Genomic DNA, 15,358 nt, shown 5'->3' on the forward strand with positions numbered 1-15,358 from the left:
TACAAGCAACAATTTGGATTCATCTCAAAAATGTCACATGATTGTTTCCAAATGCTTACGTATTTGCATCGGTTATCGGTTACTAAACAATTGTTGAAACATGGCATGTGCTTATGCTGTGGTTTACCGTATACGTGTAGTGTTTCGAGAATTGATCTTTTGAAAGCTAACAATATTCTTTTAAAAGGAGTCCTGAGAATTTGATATGGTTTGTGACCATTCTAAGTATAGAAATTGATCCGAATCTCATTTCGTCAAATTTACTTGCAATATTTTTCGTTAGAATTTACTCGTCAAATACAATAGAGTACAATACCTCAATAAAAAAAAAGACAGAACACAGATTTAAAGCAGCAAATAGAAAGCTAGTTATTCTCGCTAAAGGGAGCTTTTACAAATGACTTAAAATAATGAATATGATAAGTGTATGATAATGATTCAGCATTGACATATGTACTTCTTTTAATTTCGCGGATGTATTTATGCCAGTATTTCCTCACTGTTCACGGAAAATAAAATAAAAAGGTCGGCCAAGGGCGAATCCGACTCGTGCACGAAGGCAAAAAACGCGAAAAACGGCAAGAAAATCACGTTTGTTGTATGTGAGCTCCACTTAAATATTTATGTTATTTTGTTTTTAGTATAATAAAAAAAAATATAGGACATTTCTTACACAAATTGACTAAGCCCCACGGTAAGCTCAAGAAGGCTTGGGATGTGGGTACTCAGACAACGATATATATAATATATAAATACTTAAATACATAGAAAACAACCATGACTCAGGAACAAATATCTGTATCATCATACAAATAAATGCCCTTACCAGGATTCGAACCCGGGACCATCGACTTCATAGGCAGGGTCACTACCCAGCTACCCACTAGGCCAGACCGGTCGTCATGTATTTGTTCAGTATTTGTTGTTATAGCAGCAACAGAAATACATCATCTCATCACGGTTCATGAGTTACAGCCTGGTGTGACAGACAGACGGACTAATAGGCTCCCGTTTTTACCCTTTGGGTACGGAACCCTAAAAACAAGGTATAATAAGTTTTTGGCAAAAATTTCATTTTTGGTACAAGCTTTTATCGCCGACTGTACTTTTCTTTCAACAGGCAACTATTACTCATCGAAACAATTCTAAAAACCCCAAACACAATTAGGTTTCGTTATTTTATCACAGAGTTCCTAAGGCCACCTCCGGTCTCCATCATCAGATCAGCTCGATGTCACCATAATATTGCATTGTCACCCGACTTACGTATGTATGCAAAATTTCAGCTCAATTGGAAACCGGGAAATGGATCAAATTTAACTTGCAAGATTTGATTACAGACAGACAACGGTCAGGTGAAACTAAATAAGTTTTTGGCAAAAATTTCATTTTTGGTACCAGCTTTTATCGCCGACTGTACTTTTTTTTTCCACAGGCAACTAATACTCATCGAGACAATTCTAAGAAACCCAAACACAATTAGGTTTCGTTGTTTTATCACAGAGTTCATATGGCCACCTCCGGTTTCCATCATCAGATCAGCTCGATGACATCATAATATTGCATTGTCACCCGACTTACATATATATGCAAAATTTCAGCTCAATCGGAAACCGGGAAGTGGATCAAATTTAACTTGCAAGATTTGATTACACACACACAGACAACGGTCAGGTGAAACTAAATAAAAGTTTGTAAAAAATATACTCTGTCTTCTTAGGTACCTATCTACTATCACAAAGCTAAACATCCTAAACGAAAAACCATATTTTAATAAAAACATACTTTTTATTTTTAAGTCTACCTCGCATGCTAGGCATCCAATTGCCGTAAGGCTAGGTATTTTATTTTAGCTTATCATAAAGTGCATTTTTTTAGGTGGTCCTTCGAACGGGATATTAATTATTACTAGGCACTTCTTGGATATTTTGTTATTTGACTTGTAATCCATTGTAAATAGAGATAGAGTCGATAATCCGTTTGGTTGGACCTTCAAGATAGTTCTAACGATGGTTTAATTTATTTATTGATAAAAATGTTTACATGACATTGCAGTAATAACAAATGCGTCACGAAACTTAGACTAACAACAATAATAATACTCATAACAGCAACAATTAGAACAATAATAGCAGACAAATTATATTGGAACAGTTAATATCGTGTTTTGCGTTAAACCTAACAATTACTTTGTATTTCGTAAGCACGCTCTGTTAATTGTATTGGCCAAAATCAAGAACGAAACACTAATTTAAAAGTCGTGGGACTCGTGTGACTTCATATTCATATATCAAGCGCGACCTGTAGAGGTGCGCCAGTCAGTCGCGTCAAAACGCGCTAGACAACAGAGGGGCTACCGCGAAAACCGAAATTCGCAAATTGCGGGGATCTTACTCTTTTACTCCAATGAAGGCGTAATTAGAGTGACAGAGAAAAATGCCCGCAATTGACGATTTTCGGTATTGGCGGTAGCCCTACAGTGTCTACTGAGACACGCTAGTTTGCCGCTGCATCTAGCGTGCCTGTAGCTTGCTTGCGGTATTTCCTGTGTATTAAGTAGAATTCAATTATTTTACGATGATTGGACACTTTTTGGCAAGTCCTCAAGTAACTTAACAGCACCAGTCATGGGACACTTAAGACGAAATTTTGAGTATTTGTGATATTTCCCTGACACATGTAAGAGTTCTACCGCTTAGCGTGTTAAAAGATGAATGTCCTATCCCTCTTTCATGTTTCAGGTGTGTTGTATCAAATATACTGCAATTAGCTTCCACATATTTAACAAATTAAAACTATGTTTTTTTTCTCCAGTCATGGACACCAAATGTCCAGTAATGGCGCCCTGGTAATGGACGTGGATCCAGTAATGGGCCCCCTACCTATAATGGGCCCCCTATAATGGGCATTGCTCTATCAGTATAAAATATTGAAATATGGAATAAGTAATGGCAAAAAAATAAATTTTTGGTATAAGTTTTTATCGTTGAATGTATTTTTCTTTCCACAACCAACTAATACTCCTCGAGACAATTCTAACGAACCCAAACACAATTAGTTTGCGTTTATCACAGAGTTCCCATGGCCACCTCCTGTCTCCATCATCAGATCAGATCCATGTTATCGTAATATTGCGTTATCATCCGATTAGCAAAAGTATGCAAAATTTCAAGTCAATCGGAAGAAATCTGAAAGTGGCTCAAATTCAGCTTCCAAGATTTGACCCACACTAACTAACATACAAACTAACAGGGCAAGTAATATAAAAGTTTGTAAAAACGATATCAATTTATCCGAAGTCCGAGCATACCTCCTGACATATTTCGTAACTATATTTTACTTCTGTATTGTTTAAACATCAAATTACGACATGGAAAGCATAATTATGTAAATTGTCCCATCATAGGAGGTATGCAGTTTTACAGCTCCTATAATGGGATTGGGCAAAATACCATATTTTATTTTACATCTCTGGAGTCACAACATAGTGTGTTATATACCTTATCTCATGGTAAATGCAATTAACAAAAGACATTCTAGTTTACACCAAGTAATAATTAATTACAATTTAATATATGAACTCACCCCTCTTAGCGAAGTTGTTAAGAATTCTTACTGGGTTTTTTTTTTCAGTAACACGACAACTTTTGGGTTGACGCCAATTTCTTAAAAGATAACCGACTTTAATAAAAAGTCGAACTTAAACAGCTCTATGATGACTCTAATTTATAGTAAAATATTCACCAGTGTTTATAAACTACTTTTAGATACTTATTTTAGAGGATTTATCGTTTTATGTCCCATTACCACGTCCATTATAGGGGTCTTTACATTAGACCAGTGCAGCGGGTGACTAGGTATTTGTGTAACATTTATATTTTATTCAAAAAGGTGGTCCTTCGAGCCGTATACCATCCGGCATTGCAATAGAATAAATCAATGTTTCCCAACGATCAATAGGAATTCCGGGATGTGCATTCTATGTCACGCGTACAGTTTTTTTTGCGTCAGTCCTTTAAAAGTCCACCTTGACCGATTGCGAACATCCTGCCCAGCGTCATCGAACGCTATGTGAGTCAAACGAAAGCCCCAAACAATATTACCAACGGTTCTCGCACAGATGTCGATGGCAAAGTTAACTTACCTAACCAGTGGTAGGTATGTCACAGTAAGAAAGTAAGAAAAAGAGTGTAATATAACACTTTAAACTCTCGCGTTTTGTACACATATTTAATTACACAAACGACAACGTAACGTAACGTAACGTTTAACGTCGGAATTAAAGGTAAAAACAATGAAATTATATCGCGGTAGACCCGTTTGTGTCATTAAATAAAAAGAGTGTCATACGTAGGAAGGAACAAAATTAGTCGTGACGTCACAGTGCGAATTCTGTGCATAGAACTTATTATTTAATCTGTGCTTTAACTCAATATTTGATGCTTTGCTATGGAAATAGAAGTAGGTAGCTAAGAATCTTAAAATGGTCTATGTCTATGAAATACTGTAGTTCTCGAAAATTAGTCCTAACACAATTGTATTTTTTACAAATCCGAGCTATAACACAATTAAAATATCACAAAATCTTCTAATTACTGCTAAGTTCGGTGAATTCTGAGAAATAACAACACTTGAAATACAATGGAAGCTGAGAGGAACTATAAAACAATTAAGTAGAGTCTATGGTTTAGTTCTGTTTACGGTGTTTAACGCTATTCAATCTGCTCCGTTCCTGTGTTATTTTGTTGCTTCTTGGAGATAGTTAAGTTGTATTTATAGACAGTTAGTTGGTTTTTTTAGGGAATGACAGAGTGATGTTTAAATTAAAGGGAGAGACTATAAATTCGTGGATATTGTATCCTCCTTCTTCTTCCTCGCGTTATCCCGGCATTTTTGCCACGGCTCATGGGAGCCTGGGGTCCGCTTGACAACTAATCCCATGATTTGACGTAGGCACTAGTTTTTACGAAAGCGACTGCCATCTGACCTTCCAACCCAGAGGATATTGTATATGTTAAATATTAAAAAGTTTGCTATAAGATTATGTTGTACCGATTACTCATATTTTTCTCTGCGATCTACGATCCTATTCAGGGAAACGGAGAGCCATTAGAAACATACGTCATTTAAAACAAGTTCAATAACTCCCAAATGGATGATGACATTGATGACAAACAAGGGGTTCCAAAGAAGCAAAGGTGCCGATATCTTGCATTGACCTCAACCATAATAGTAAGGGGGTAGCTAAATAGCTTTAGTATAGATAGACTACATAATATATATGATAACCGCAGCGCCAACAAATAGGTACATACATGCACTCAAAGAATGTGGTAACAAAAGCCAAACATACCTACTTGCTGAATTAGGATCTCTACAGCACGCTTTAGTTCTTTACTGTAGTCTACACAGACTCTCCTTTCGTCCGTCCTCTCATCTTGCTTTAACCTCTTTCTCACCTTCCAGTCGAGTACTCATAGTACCGCTCACACCTGCGTTTCGCCACGAGTCGAGGAAAGGCTCGCTTTCGATGTTTACGGGGAGAAATCTCTGCCCGAGACCGGTCGCGCCAGTCTCGCGGCCCGCGCCGTCCTCGCACCACGCATACCGCCGCGGCCAACCTTTCCCGAACTTCCCCCCCTATTCCCGGTAGTGCAGTGTTTTGTTTGTGAGTGAACCAGGATTTTTAAAGTGTGTTTTTGCTCGGGTACGTTCCATTTTGTTTTGTTTTTAGGGACGCCACCGGCATCTAACCTGATTCCTCCCGTGAAGCTAAGTTTAATTGACTCGTGTTAAAGGTTTGTGGATGGACCGTGTTTGAGTTCTGTTGCGAGACTTGCGAGTTAGGGAGCCGTTAGTTTGAAAGGTTTTGGTAAAAAACTTCGGGCGATGCGAGCCGCGGTATAATAGAGTTCAACGCTTCGCTTTGCCCCAATATTACAAGTGCATACCACAAGCAAGATATTATACAAACAAACGTCACTAATAGGTAGGTATGCTGTATTATTTTGGCGTATTTGAATTCACGTTTTGATCGTTTTCCAATGCATGTGTAGCTCTTATAATATTTGTAGTAATGTAGGTATTCTACCTTAGAACTTCGGAAGATACCCTGAAGATATTGAGTTACGAGATACCTAGTTACTGACTGCTTATTTAATTTTACTTGTTTACTCGTAAATTAAGCTATTGAAATAATGTTATCAGAGTGTTTATGTTTTTATATTTTTATACAAAGTTATTATCTTCTGTGATAGCCAACCTTCACTAGTTGGAGGCACTAAAAGAGAGAGATCTGTAAATATTTATTACGATATAGGTATATAATTATGTAAATATTATTGCCCCTTCTCACTCTTGACTGTAAGTAGGTGCAATGGCCTAGTTAATAGGTATATAAACAAACCAGCTACATAAAAATTAATGAAGATGTACATAATATATTTTTGTAATGAATTAGTAGCAAGTAGCGCTGAAGGTTGTCTCAAAGACATATATTTTTAGAAATAAGACCGCCTGTTGTTCACTTCTGATTTTAAATTTAATGATCAATACCTACCTAATTACCTACTTGTTTCCTTTTATTGAGGCGTGCAATGAAAGTAGGTGCGGTAAGATAAGATAAGATTTTATTGAGCTTTAAAGAGTTTACAATATTTAAAAAGAAAAGGTAAGACTAAGAAACATTAATCAACTTGCTTCGAAAGATATTAACCACGCCACGTTCAATTCAAACCCACATAAATCCATATGAAGATATTGAGGATTCTAAAAGGCTAAGGCCATTTAACAACTACGGTTATTACTTGAGGCTTGGTATTTTAAAGAGACACCAACACTGCCTTTCTCAATTTATAATCTGGCGTCAGCTTCAGCGTACTCAAACAGCACACATTTGGGATGTTGCATTTAAAACATAATAATTATGGTCCAAGCGGACCATGCAAAAGATACGACATACGAGTATTATAGAGTAACGAAATCCTACTTTTTAATGTGCCAAACAATATCCTTATACCGGTAGATATATACCGGCAGATCAGAACCGACAACTGTTCACCAGTAGAGGCTACAATGGCAGGCTGACCCTCCGTTTATAATTCATGAATAATCACGCTAGTCTCATTGTTAATTGAATGCAGTACCTGGCCTTAACACGATTAACCACGCGCCGGACTCTTAAAGTTTACAAAGTACGTTATTTTCTCGGTATTGATTTAATTTCGTCTCAACTACCTACATCTACAGCTATATATTTGTTTTCAATAAATCCAATAATACTTACTTGCCTCCTTAACTAAAAGAAAGTCTATCTGGGCTGGTATCAAGATGTTTCTTAGAAAAAAGCAGTCCAGTGCGTGTTAGTGTTAGACTAGGCGCTGGTTCTTTTTTGCCGATCATGAGACGATCTCGAAGCTTTGTAATCCGTGGCATTTTCCACGCATGTCCTCCTCCATACTTTTCAAATAAGACAAAAACTTTACTTAGTTGGATATATTTACTTTGTTGCATATATTTTTAGAAATAAGACCGTCTGCTGTTTACTTTTGATTTTAAATTTAATGATCAATACCTACCTAATTACCTACTTGTTTTCTTTTATTGAGGCGTGCAATGAAAGTAGGTGTGGTAAGATAATATTTTATCGAGCTTCAAAGAATTTACAATATTTAAAAAGAAAAGTACATACTTGTTAATACTTCAATATATACCAGTGGCGGCGCGTCAAACATATCCATAGGCAAGCCGGGCCTAATTTGGCTTACATATTTCCTTTACAACTCTGCTCAAACGTCCAAAAACAGGCAAGCCGGTGGGAATCGGCTTTTATGGACGCGCCGCCACTGATATATACCTAACTATACTAACAGAGTGCTAAAATCTCACTTGATATTTGGTATTTTAATTTGCGTTAAGGAATTAGCAAAGTAACGTTGCGAATTTAAAATATTTCCTGCTTGATATTTGACAGTCTATATTTTTTTTAGATTTAGGTAAATGACCTAAATCTAATTTGGTCGTCAAGTTTAAAATATCAGTGAAACGCCTGACTAATTCCTTAAGCTGACTCATGCGAGTTTTCTCCGAGCAATGTTGCATCACACCACAATATTTACACCTCAAACGCCCCCTGTCCCATTGTTTTCACACAGAGTCTTGTCTCATCAATGAAATATTTGTATCCAGCCTAATAGGAATTTGTAAGATATTATATAGAATATTATTGAATTTATAATATTATGATGAATTTTGAAGATGTTATTGAATTTTGATTTTTTTTTTAATATTATCACTACACCTTATTTATAAAACAAAGTCCCCCGCCGCGTCTGTCTGTTTGTTCGCGAAAACTCAAAAAACTACTGAACGGATTTTCATGCTTTTCACCTATCAATAGAGTGATTCTTGAAGAAGGTTTATAGGTATATAATTTGTTAACCCGCGCGAAGCCTAGGCGGGTCGCTAGTCTTCTCTATATATATTTGTCGGACCCTGACACCAGAAAGACGTATTGCAGCGTTATAGTTCATTATTTTAGACGCCTGTATAAAATCGATTAGCAATGTTGAGCTACGTATTATTTGGTTGTAACGAAATAAATAAAGTTGCGTAGAGAGTAACGCCGTCTATTGGCGCATTGTTGAAATAAAGTTGCGTAGAGAGTAACGCCACCTATTGGCGTGTTGTTGAACTGAGATGACAGGTAGAAGGCTTTGGAACGTCGAGAGGTTTCTCTCGAGTGAGCGTAGGCACGAGTTGGCGTTTTTGTCGGTATGTTGGTAGACTGGTCGAGCAGGTTTGCCAACTTGACTGAGGCGGGAGCGGAGAGGCTCCGCCGCTGGTAGTTCTTCTTGATCGGCCCGCGCTAGAGATCGGACGTACTCGTTAGCCAACCTCGTGCCTAACTCGCTACGTTCCTGAAGGTTAATACCTGAAGGATTATTCTGATAGCTTATAGAATCCCGCTTTCTTTAACCATTTGGCTAAGTGTTTTATTTCAAGTGTTATTTTGATTTCTTATGTTTCATTAGAAGCTTACTTTTGTGAAATAAAGAAATGATGTGTTATGTGTTGTTTTAACTTGTTTTGAAAATATTTGTCCCTCTGAGTTTGTTGCCGGTCCCATATAGGGCTAAATCTTCTCATGTTAGAGGCGTAGGGTTGGAGCCGGCCTAGCTTGACTTGAATAAAGATTTGAACGGTTTCATGTGATCTTTTCATTCTCAATTTAACCAGTCAACATTCTAATAGCAATTAGTTCTTTTCATCATTTAGTTCTGAAATATAGTAGGCACTAGTATGGTTAACGAGTCCTAAGGTTTATTTCATGCACTGGTAGCATGGTAGCATACTGGTTTAGCTGTGAAGTAATACATCGAGATACTACCCCACGCGCCCACCGCCTTTAAGACCCTCGGTACTCGACATATTTATCTTATCTAGTAATCTAGTGATCAATATAGATTATATACAAATTTAAGTTTTGAATGGTCCTTTCGGTTCCTGTTAGTTTCCAGTCTTGATACTCTTTTAGGTCTCATTTGTCATTAACTAATACAAATAGATATGTAACAATATTTCGAGTTTTGACATTCTTACTCTATTAACATTTAAGCAAAATGACCATGGGTATACTAAAAAGAAGTCAAATGTAAGTATATAATAATAAGTGAGCTATCCATAATATTGCTCCGTTTTCTAAAGCAACCGTGCCGCAAAAGTAAAAGGCTCGTGATGATTTTGCCTTTTGCGACAAATCAGTTCCGTTACTCATTCGTTAAGTTATTCCGACACTTTTAGTTGCCACTAGCACTTTTCTTTTTCGTCAATAGTTAGGTGCGAGACAATGTAATGAGTGCCAATAAAGATTGTCATTTGCTCATTAGTTACACTGGATTCTTTTGGTCGTACCATCGCCCACACTGCTAACTGTATATCGGTGGACCTTATTACAAAAGACATAAGGTCCATCGATGTACAGTTAGGAGTGTTGCTGTTTGTACAGTCGGTATATTTGGCGAAATATAATTTGACCCCACCTATCTCTCGAATAAATTTTTCGCCGTACTAAGCATACTTTTTCTAGGATTTTGTATTTGGGTGATTATGTGAACCCTACATATCGTTTATCTTCCCATGTCACCGTTTATATGTATCACTAGTTTACCTAATAAGTACCTATAGATAGAACATTATTTGTTTTGTTTCTGGATAATTATTTTGTGTTTATATTTGTTACTAGACGGGCCCGCAGCTCCGCTCGCATAAATGAAATAAAGAGTTTGTCTTATGTTTAGTTAAATAACGATATTATTATGTATTGAACCCTGCTAGGGTTTATAACTGTGATAGGGACTTCTTATTTGTAACCGATATTTGGATAACTTAATTCGCAAATTTCTCAAAAAATGATGTGATTTGATAAAAGGTAAGATTGTATTTTTTCATCTACGTAGGTATTTATTTAAAACTTGTTTCAACATAAAATTATGGGGTTGCATTTGAATTACGCATTATAGGGAGGGGGGAGGTAGTAGGAACCTCCCCGAACCCATCCCCAAAGTTAGGAAATCAATAGTTACCACGAAAATATTTTTTTTATTTTTTGAGGTTATGTTCAATAAAACAACCAAAGCGTACGAAAGGGTAACCAATTTGGACTTAGAAAATTTCGTATTTTTACATTTTTTTGAGCACTTTGCCCGTATACATGTTTTGAGCACTTTGTCCGTATACATGTTTTTGACCACTGTATTTCTTTTTTGACAGCGAGTCGGGTGTGTTGTGAACGCAAGATACCTAACACTCCTCCTCGCTTCGCTCGTCGTCGTACCTAACGGTGACTCTGGCACTGTATTTCGTTCCGTCACTTCCGTCACACGTAATTTCAAACACTAAAAAAAACTACGCGTCTCCTAGACACAAATCGGGTGTCGTTTGAAAGGGGTGACCAACCCCTATAAAATGCCACCCTTCCCCCCGCCCCTCCCTATAATGCGTGATTCAAATGCTAACCCAAAATTATTATTTATTTTTATAAGCCCAATTGCAAAAACGTTCATTAGATTAATTTCCGCCTTAAGACGAATATGTACGACCACCGCCCATAAATCGCATTTTCATACAAACGTAAATAGTCCCCATTTCCCTGTCTGGATATTGATATTACTTACGACGGCTACGGTGACGCAACGACCGAAAATGAGTCCTGGCTTCCGACACCAGATCACGCCATGTTTCCCGGTCTTGCGATAGCTCTCGCCAGTCGCCATGGCCGAGGTTGAGCAGATCTTGAGCAACCCTTGAGCTCCAAAATATCTGAGCATGCACTTTAACTACATTATAATTGATATTGTTCAGATATTTGTGAATACCTCGGCCGTTCCGATATATCTGATGGGAACTATTCAGCAAGAAGAAAAAATCCTACCTGGTCGAGTCGTATCGTATTACGCGAGAAAACAGTTCCCGAATTGGTTATATCTGTAAAGTCTTTAAAGTATAATTATCACACACACACATTATTACGGGCACCATCCCTTGAACTGATATTTTTGGCCCATCTCGGCAGCCCGTTCCCCGGACGAATGGCAATGTTTGCCGAAGCCGTGAAAGTCAATCTGAATAATATAACTCAAAAAGAAATTTAAAACAATAAAATACAAATTATTAACACGATAATCATACGATAATACTAATTTGATTGATAAGCCATTTATGGCATTTAAGTCACTCGTATGGTTATAGACTAAGGTTGAGGTTGACAGCACTTTTTATTTTACTTCGTGTAATAAAACGCCGCAATAACTGTATACCAACATGACAAACATAAACATTGGGTATGTCTGTAGCACCACATCAAATAATTTTGTCTGTACCACCACCGAAACGAAACTAACCGTGAGTTGCCGAAAATGGTCGATCATCGTAAAATGAAGATTGTTATGAAGTTTTCTTTTGCTTATTGTAAATTAAATACGCATCGAAAGCGATAGTTTTTATGCTCTAGTCTATTCTTATATTTAGATAATAGATTTTAACAGTTTTTTCTTATCATACGTGCGTCGTATCCGAGATACGTGTCAAAAACTTTTTTAGAAATTTGTAAGGCGCCATCTCGCTTCTTCGCTCGTTTTTTATCCCGTTCTGGTTTTTCGATTTTATATATATGATGATTCATATCGGTGATAAACAATGTTGACTTTGGGCTTTAAATAACAAGATAATGTTTATTTTCTTATCTTATTGTGGATATTATTTTGGCACTTTATTAATATTGGGAGGATATGTGTCGATAGCGTATAAATAGTAAAACAAAACTCAGCCTAAAACAACCAAACCTGTTTAATTCTACAATCTCTTATGGTCATCAGTCACCTATCAATAGAGTGTGATTCTTGGGGAAGGTTTCGGTGTAAAATTTGTTAAGGTTTTGTATAACCCGTGCGAAGCCGGGGCGGTTCGTTAGTAGTTTATATGTGGATTGTAAAAGAGTCATTTACTTACCTTACGTACCTACAACCGGTCATAAAATTATAAGCACTACTCATGTTGTAATCATTCAACATAAAACACAGAGTCGGACCAAGGTAACCGCATGACATTTGCAATGACACCGTGTGGCAATGTCATCGTTAATGGCAATTTCTATAAAAAAACCGGACAAGGGTGAGTCGGACTCGCCCACCGAGGGTGCCGTACTTTTTAGTATTTGTTGTTATAGCGGCAACAGAAATACCTCATCTGTGAAAATTTCAACTGTCTAGCTATCACGGTTCATCATGAGATACAGCCTGGTGACAGACAGACGGACAGTGGAGTCTTAGTAATAGGGTCCCGTTTTTCCCTTAATGACGTTTATAATGACCCTCCCTCACTGCTTCTTTTCAAATATACTTGGAAATGTTGGAAATGAAAACTAAGCGCTAATCAGCCGTACCTCATGAGCATCCGTTCGCAAAAAAACTGTTCAATTTGTGCCGACTGCCAATAATCAACCCACTTCTTCGATCTCCAAGAGACAATGGAATTAAAGCTCTACTTCTTAGAAGATAAGGTGGAAAAGTTTTGTGTTCAATTCTCGGGATCGTTGCTCCACAAGTTGACTATATCGGGCTCGTGAGAAATAAAATGTCTAACAGGGTCGAGTTACTCAACTAGGTGAGATGATTTTCTAACTTCGTGTACAGTGAGCAACAGATATCTAAGCTCGCTGTATATAATATCGATCACACTTTCAATACCGTATAATGACTCAAGTATAGTCCAAAGTGATCGTAAGAGTTCAGGTGAGATTATTATTTGAATTTCGTAATTGAAGGGCTAAATAATTACTTACGTGTAGGTATGCATAGTTGTAGTAGGTATTTCTAGACTATAGTTGGGTGGTTTTAGGGTAAGCAACGCATATAGAGTTAGACCAAGAAAAGTCTGCAGAGATTTTGATAGCCCACGCAGTGCAACTGTTATTTTAAGCGTCAAACTTCTATGAAATTATGACGTATAAAATACACTTGCACTGTGTGGGCTATCAAAATCGCTGCAGACTTTTCTTGGTCTAACTCTAGCTACACCCTACAAGCTACACAGTAGTGAGTACTAGATAAACATTAAGTACTCTTAGATTATAAGGGTCAAGCAGTTCAGAGCTGGAACCTTCGCTCATTCGGTCGTGGCGTGGTCGTGCTCCGTCCAAACTTCATGCCATTTGATAATTTTGAGATGCGTCAACTGTCAAATAACTAATGTAGTTCATAGCCGCCAGGCACACAATACGATTAACTTATCAATATGCATTAAATGCTTGGCATTGGCATACGCATAAGCATATGCGTAACCAACTTATGCAATGGATTAACAATATTAACATGCAGTGCGCGCGCATGAACCTCCGGGATGGGGTCGACTCGACATGCAAATTTCAACATGGCGTCTGGTCTGTCAATATACTTAGCGCCATTTCACGACGACTCGACTGTGATGTGGCCAGTACAATGTTAATCCATGACGGGCGTTCTAAGAGAGGCGAATTTATAGAAACTTTATATAGAGACTTGAGTCCTTTTCGGAGGACTTTCTTTTTTATTCATCATAAATCATACATTAACTCCTATCTTGGCTGTTATTTAGATATGAAACTTATGAAATTATTGAAGGAGTCTTCGAATGAAAATTCGGAAGCTAGAATCCTTTTGAGTTGCGCTTATAAAAGACTATGAATTCTATAATGAATTCGGCTTGGGACTTAAAATATGTAGGTACTTTTTTAAGCGCTGAGTCTCGCAAAACCGAGTCCAGTTCTTCAGATTTAGTTACGAAAGACTCTAGTAACTGTCAACACTAGTTAGAGTTGGACCGAGGTAAGAGTGCAACGATTTTGATAGCACCCGCAGTGCAAGTGTTACTTATACGTCATAATTTCATAGAAGTTTGCCGTTTTCAATAACACTTGCACTGCGTGTGCTATCAAAATCGTTGCAGACTTAGCTCTGTCTGATTCTGTAGCTCTCTTAAATCGATATTGTCAAACTCGTGCCTATAGGTACCTATTTATTTGATTTCAAAATGATTTTAAAGCCTTAACTTTGTATAAGCGTCTTTGTAATATGTATACTAATAAAAGTAGGTAAGTTAAAATGAATTATGTATGTACATAATAAAAAGCAAACAGTCGATAGTTTGCATCTGAGCTAACAAAGCTTATAATTAAATATACGACCGCATTGCTAACGCTCTAGTTTTGTAGATTTCTCCGAATATACCGTAAAATATGCACGTTTGCTCAGTAACTGGCATAACGAGATATGCAACCAAAATTATAATTATTAGTTGAATTGTTAATTTGACAGTAAAACTGCAATCATAATATATGCCCCTTCGCATGAAACATTCCCACAGCGGGAAATTTATATTGGAAAGTTAATTAATTGACAATAAGTTATAATTCCAATAACTATAAAATGATGACTGTCATATGAAGAAATATTGATTATACGTAATGATTATAAATCGTTATTTGCCTTTCACACTACGGCAGTCAGATTACTTTCTGAAACTTTCTCGAGTCAAATTGGTCCTGGTAGTGAGATGAACTCTTGACTCAATGCCATAATTTTTTCTCCAAAATCTGAAAAGCTTGAGTAAAAATAAGTCACAAATGTTAGAAATTTGGTACTTCGGACTTGTGAAATGGATATTGGCTGGAAAACCAAGACGCCCAGCTAAGGAGGTTTTGAGGCTTCACCCGAAAACGTCAAACGAAGCCTTACGATCAAGTATCAACTTATGCAAAGAACATCGGCTTAAAACTCACGGCCAAGGCCTTGGTTATGTCATTAATGGCCTGTATGATGGGGTC

General features: G+C 37.2%; 1 protein-coding gene across 1 annotated transcript in view; it reads left to right on the forward strand.

Annotated features, from left to right (window-relative positions):
• The first annotated feature begins 5,443 nt into the window (after positions 1–5,443).
• Positions 5,444–15,358, forward strand: part of LOC134799150 (putative epidermal cell surface receptor) — a 97,713-nt gene continuing 87,798 nt past the window's right edge. The window contains exon 1 of the mRNA XM_063771557.1: positions 5,444–5,707. The gene's annotated coding sequence lies outside the window, so the exon portion shown is untranslated. The remainder of the gene's footprint in view (positions 5,708–15,358) is intronic.

This window comes from Cydia splendana, chromosome 18, assembly GCF_910591565.1.
Source record: "Cydia splendana chromosome 18, ilCydSple1.2, whole genome shotgun sequence".
In the NCBI taxonomy this organism is placed as follows: domain Eukaryota; kingdom Metazoa; phylum Arthropoda; class Insecta; order Lepidoptera; family Tortricidae; genus Cydia; species Cydia splendana.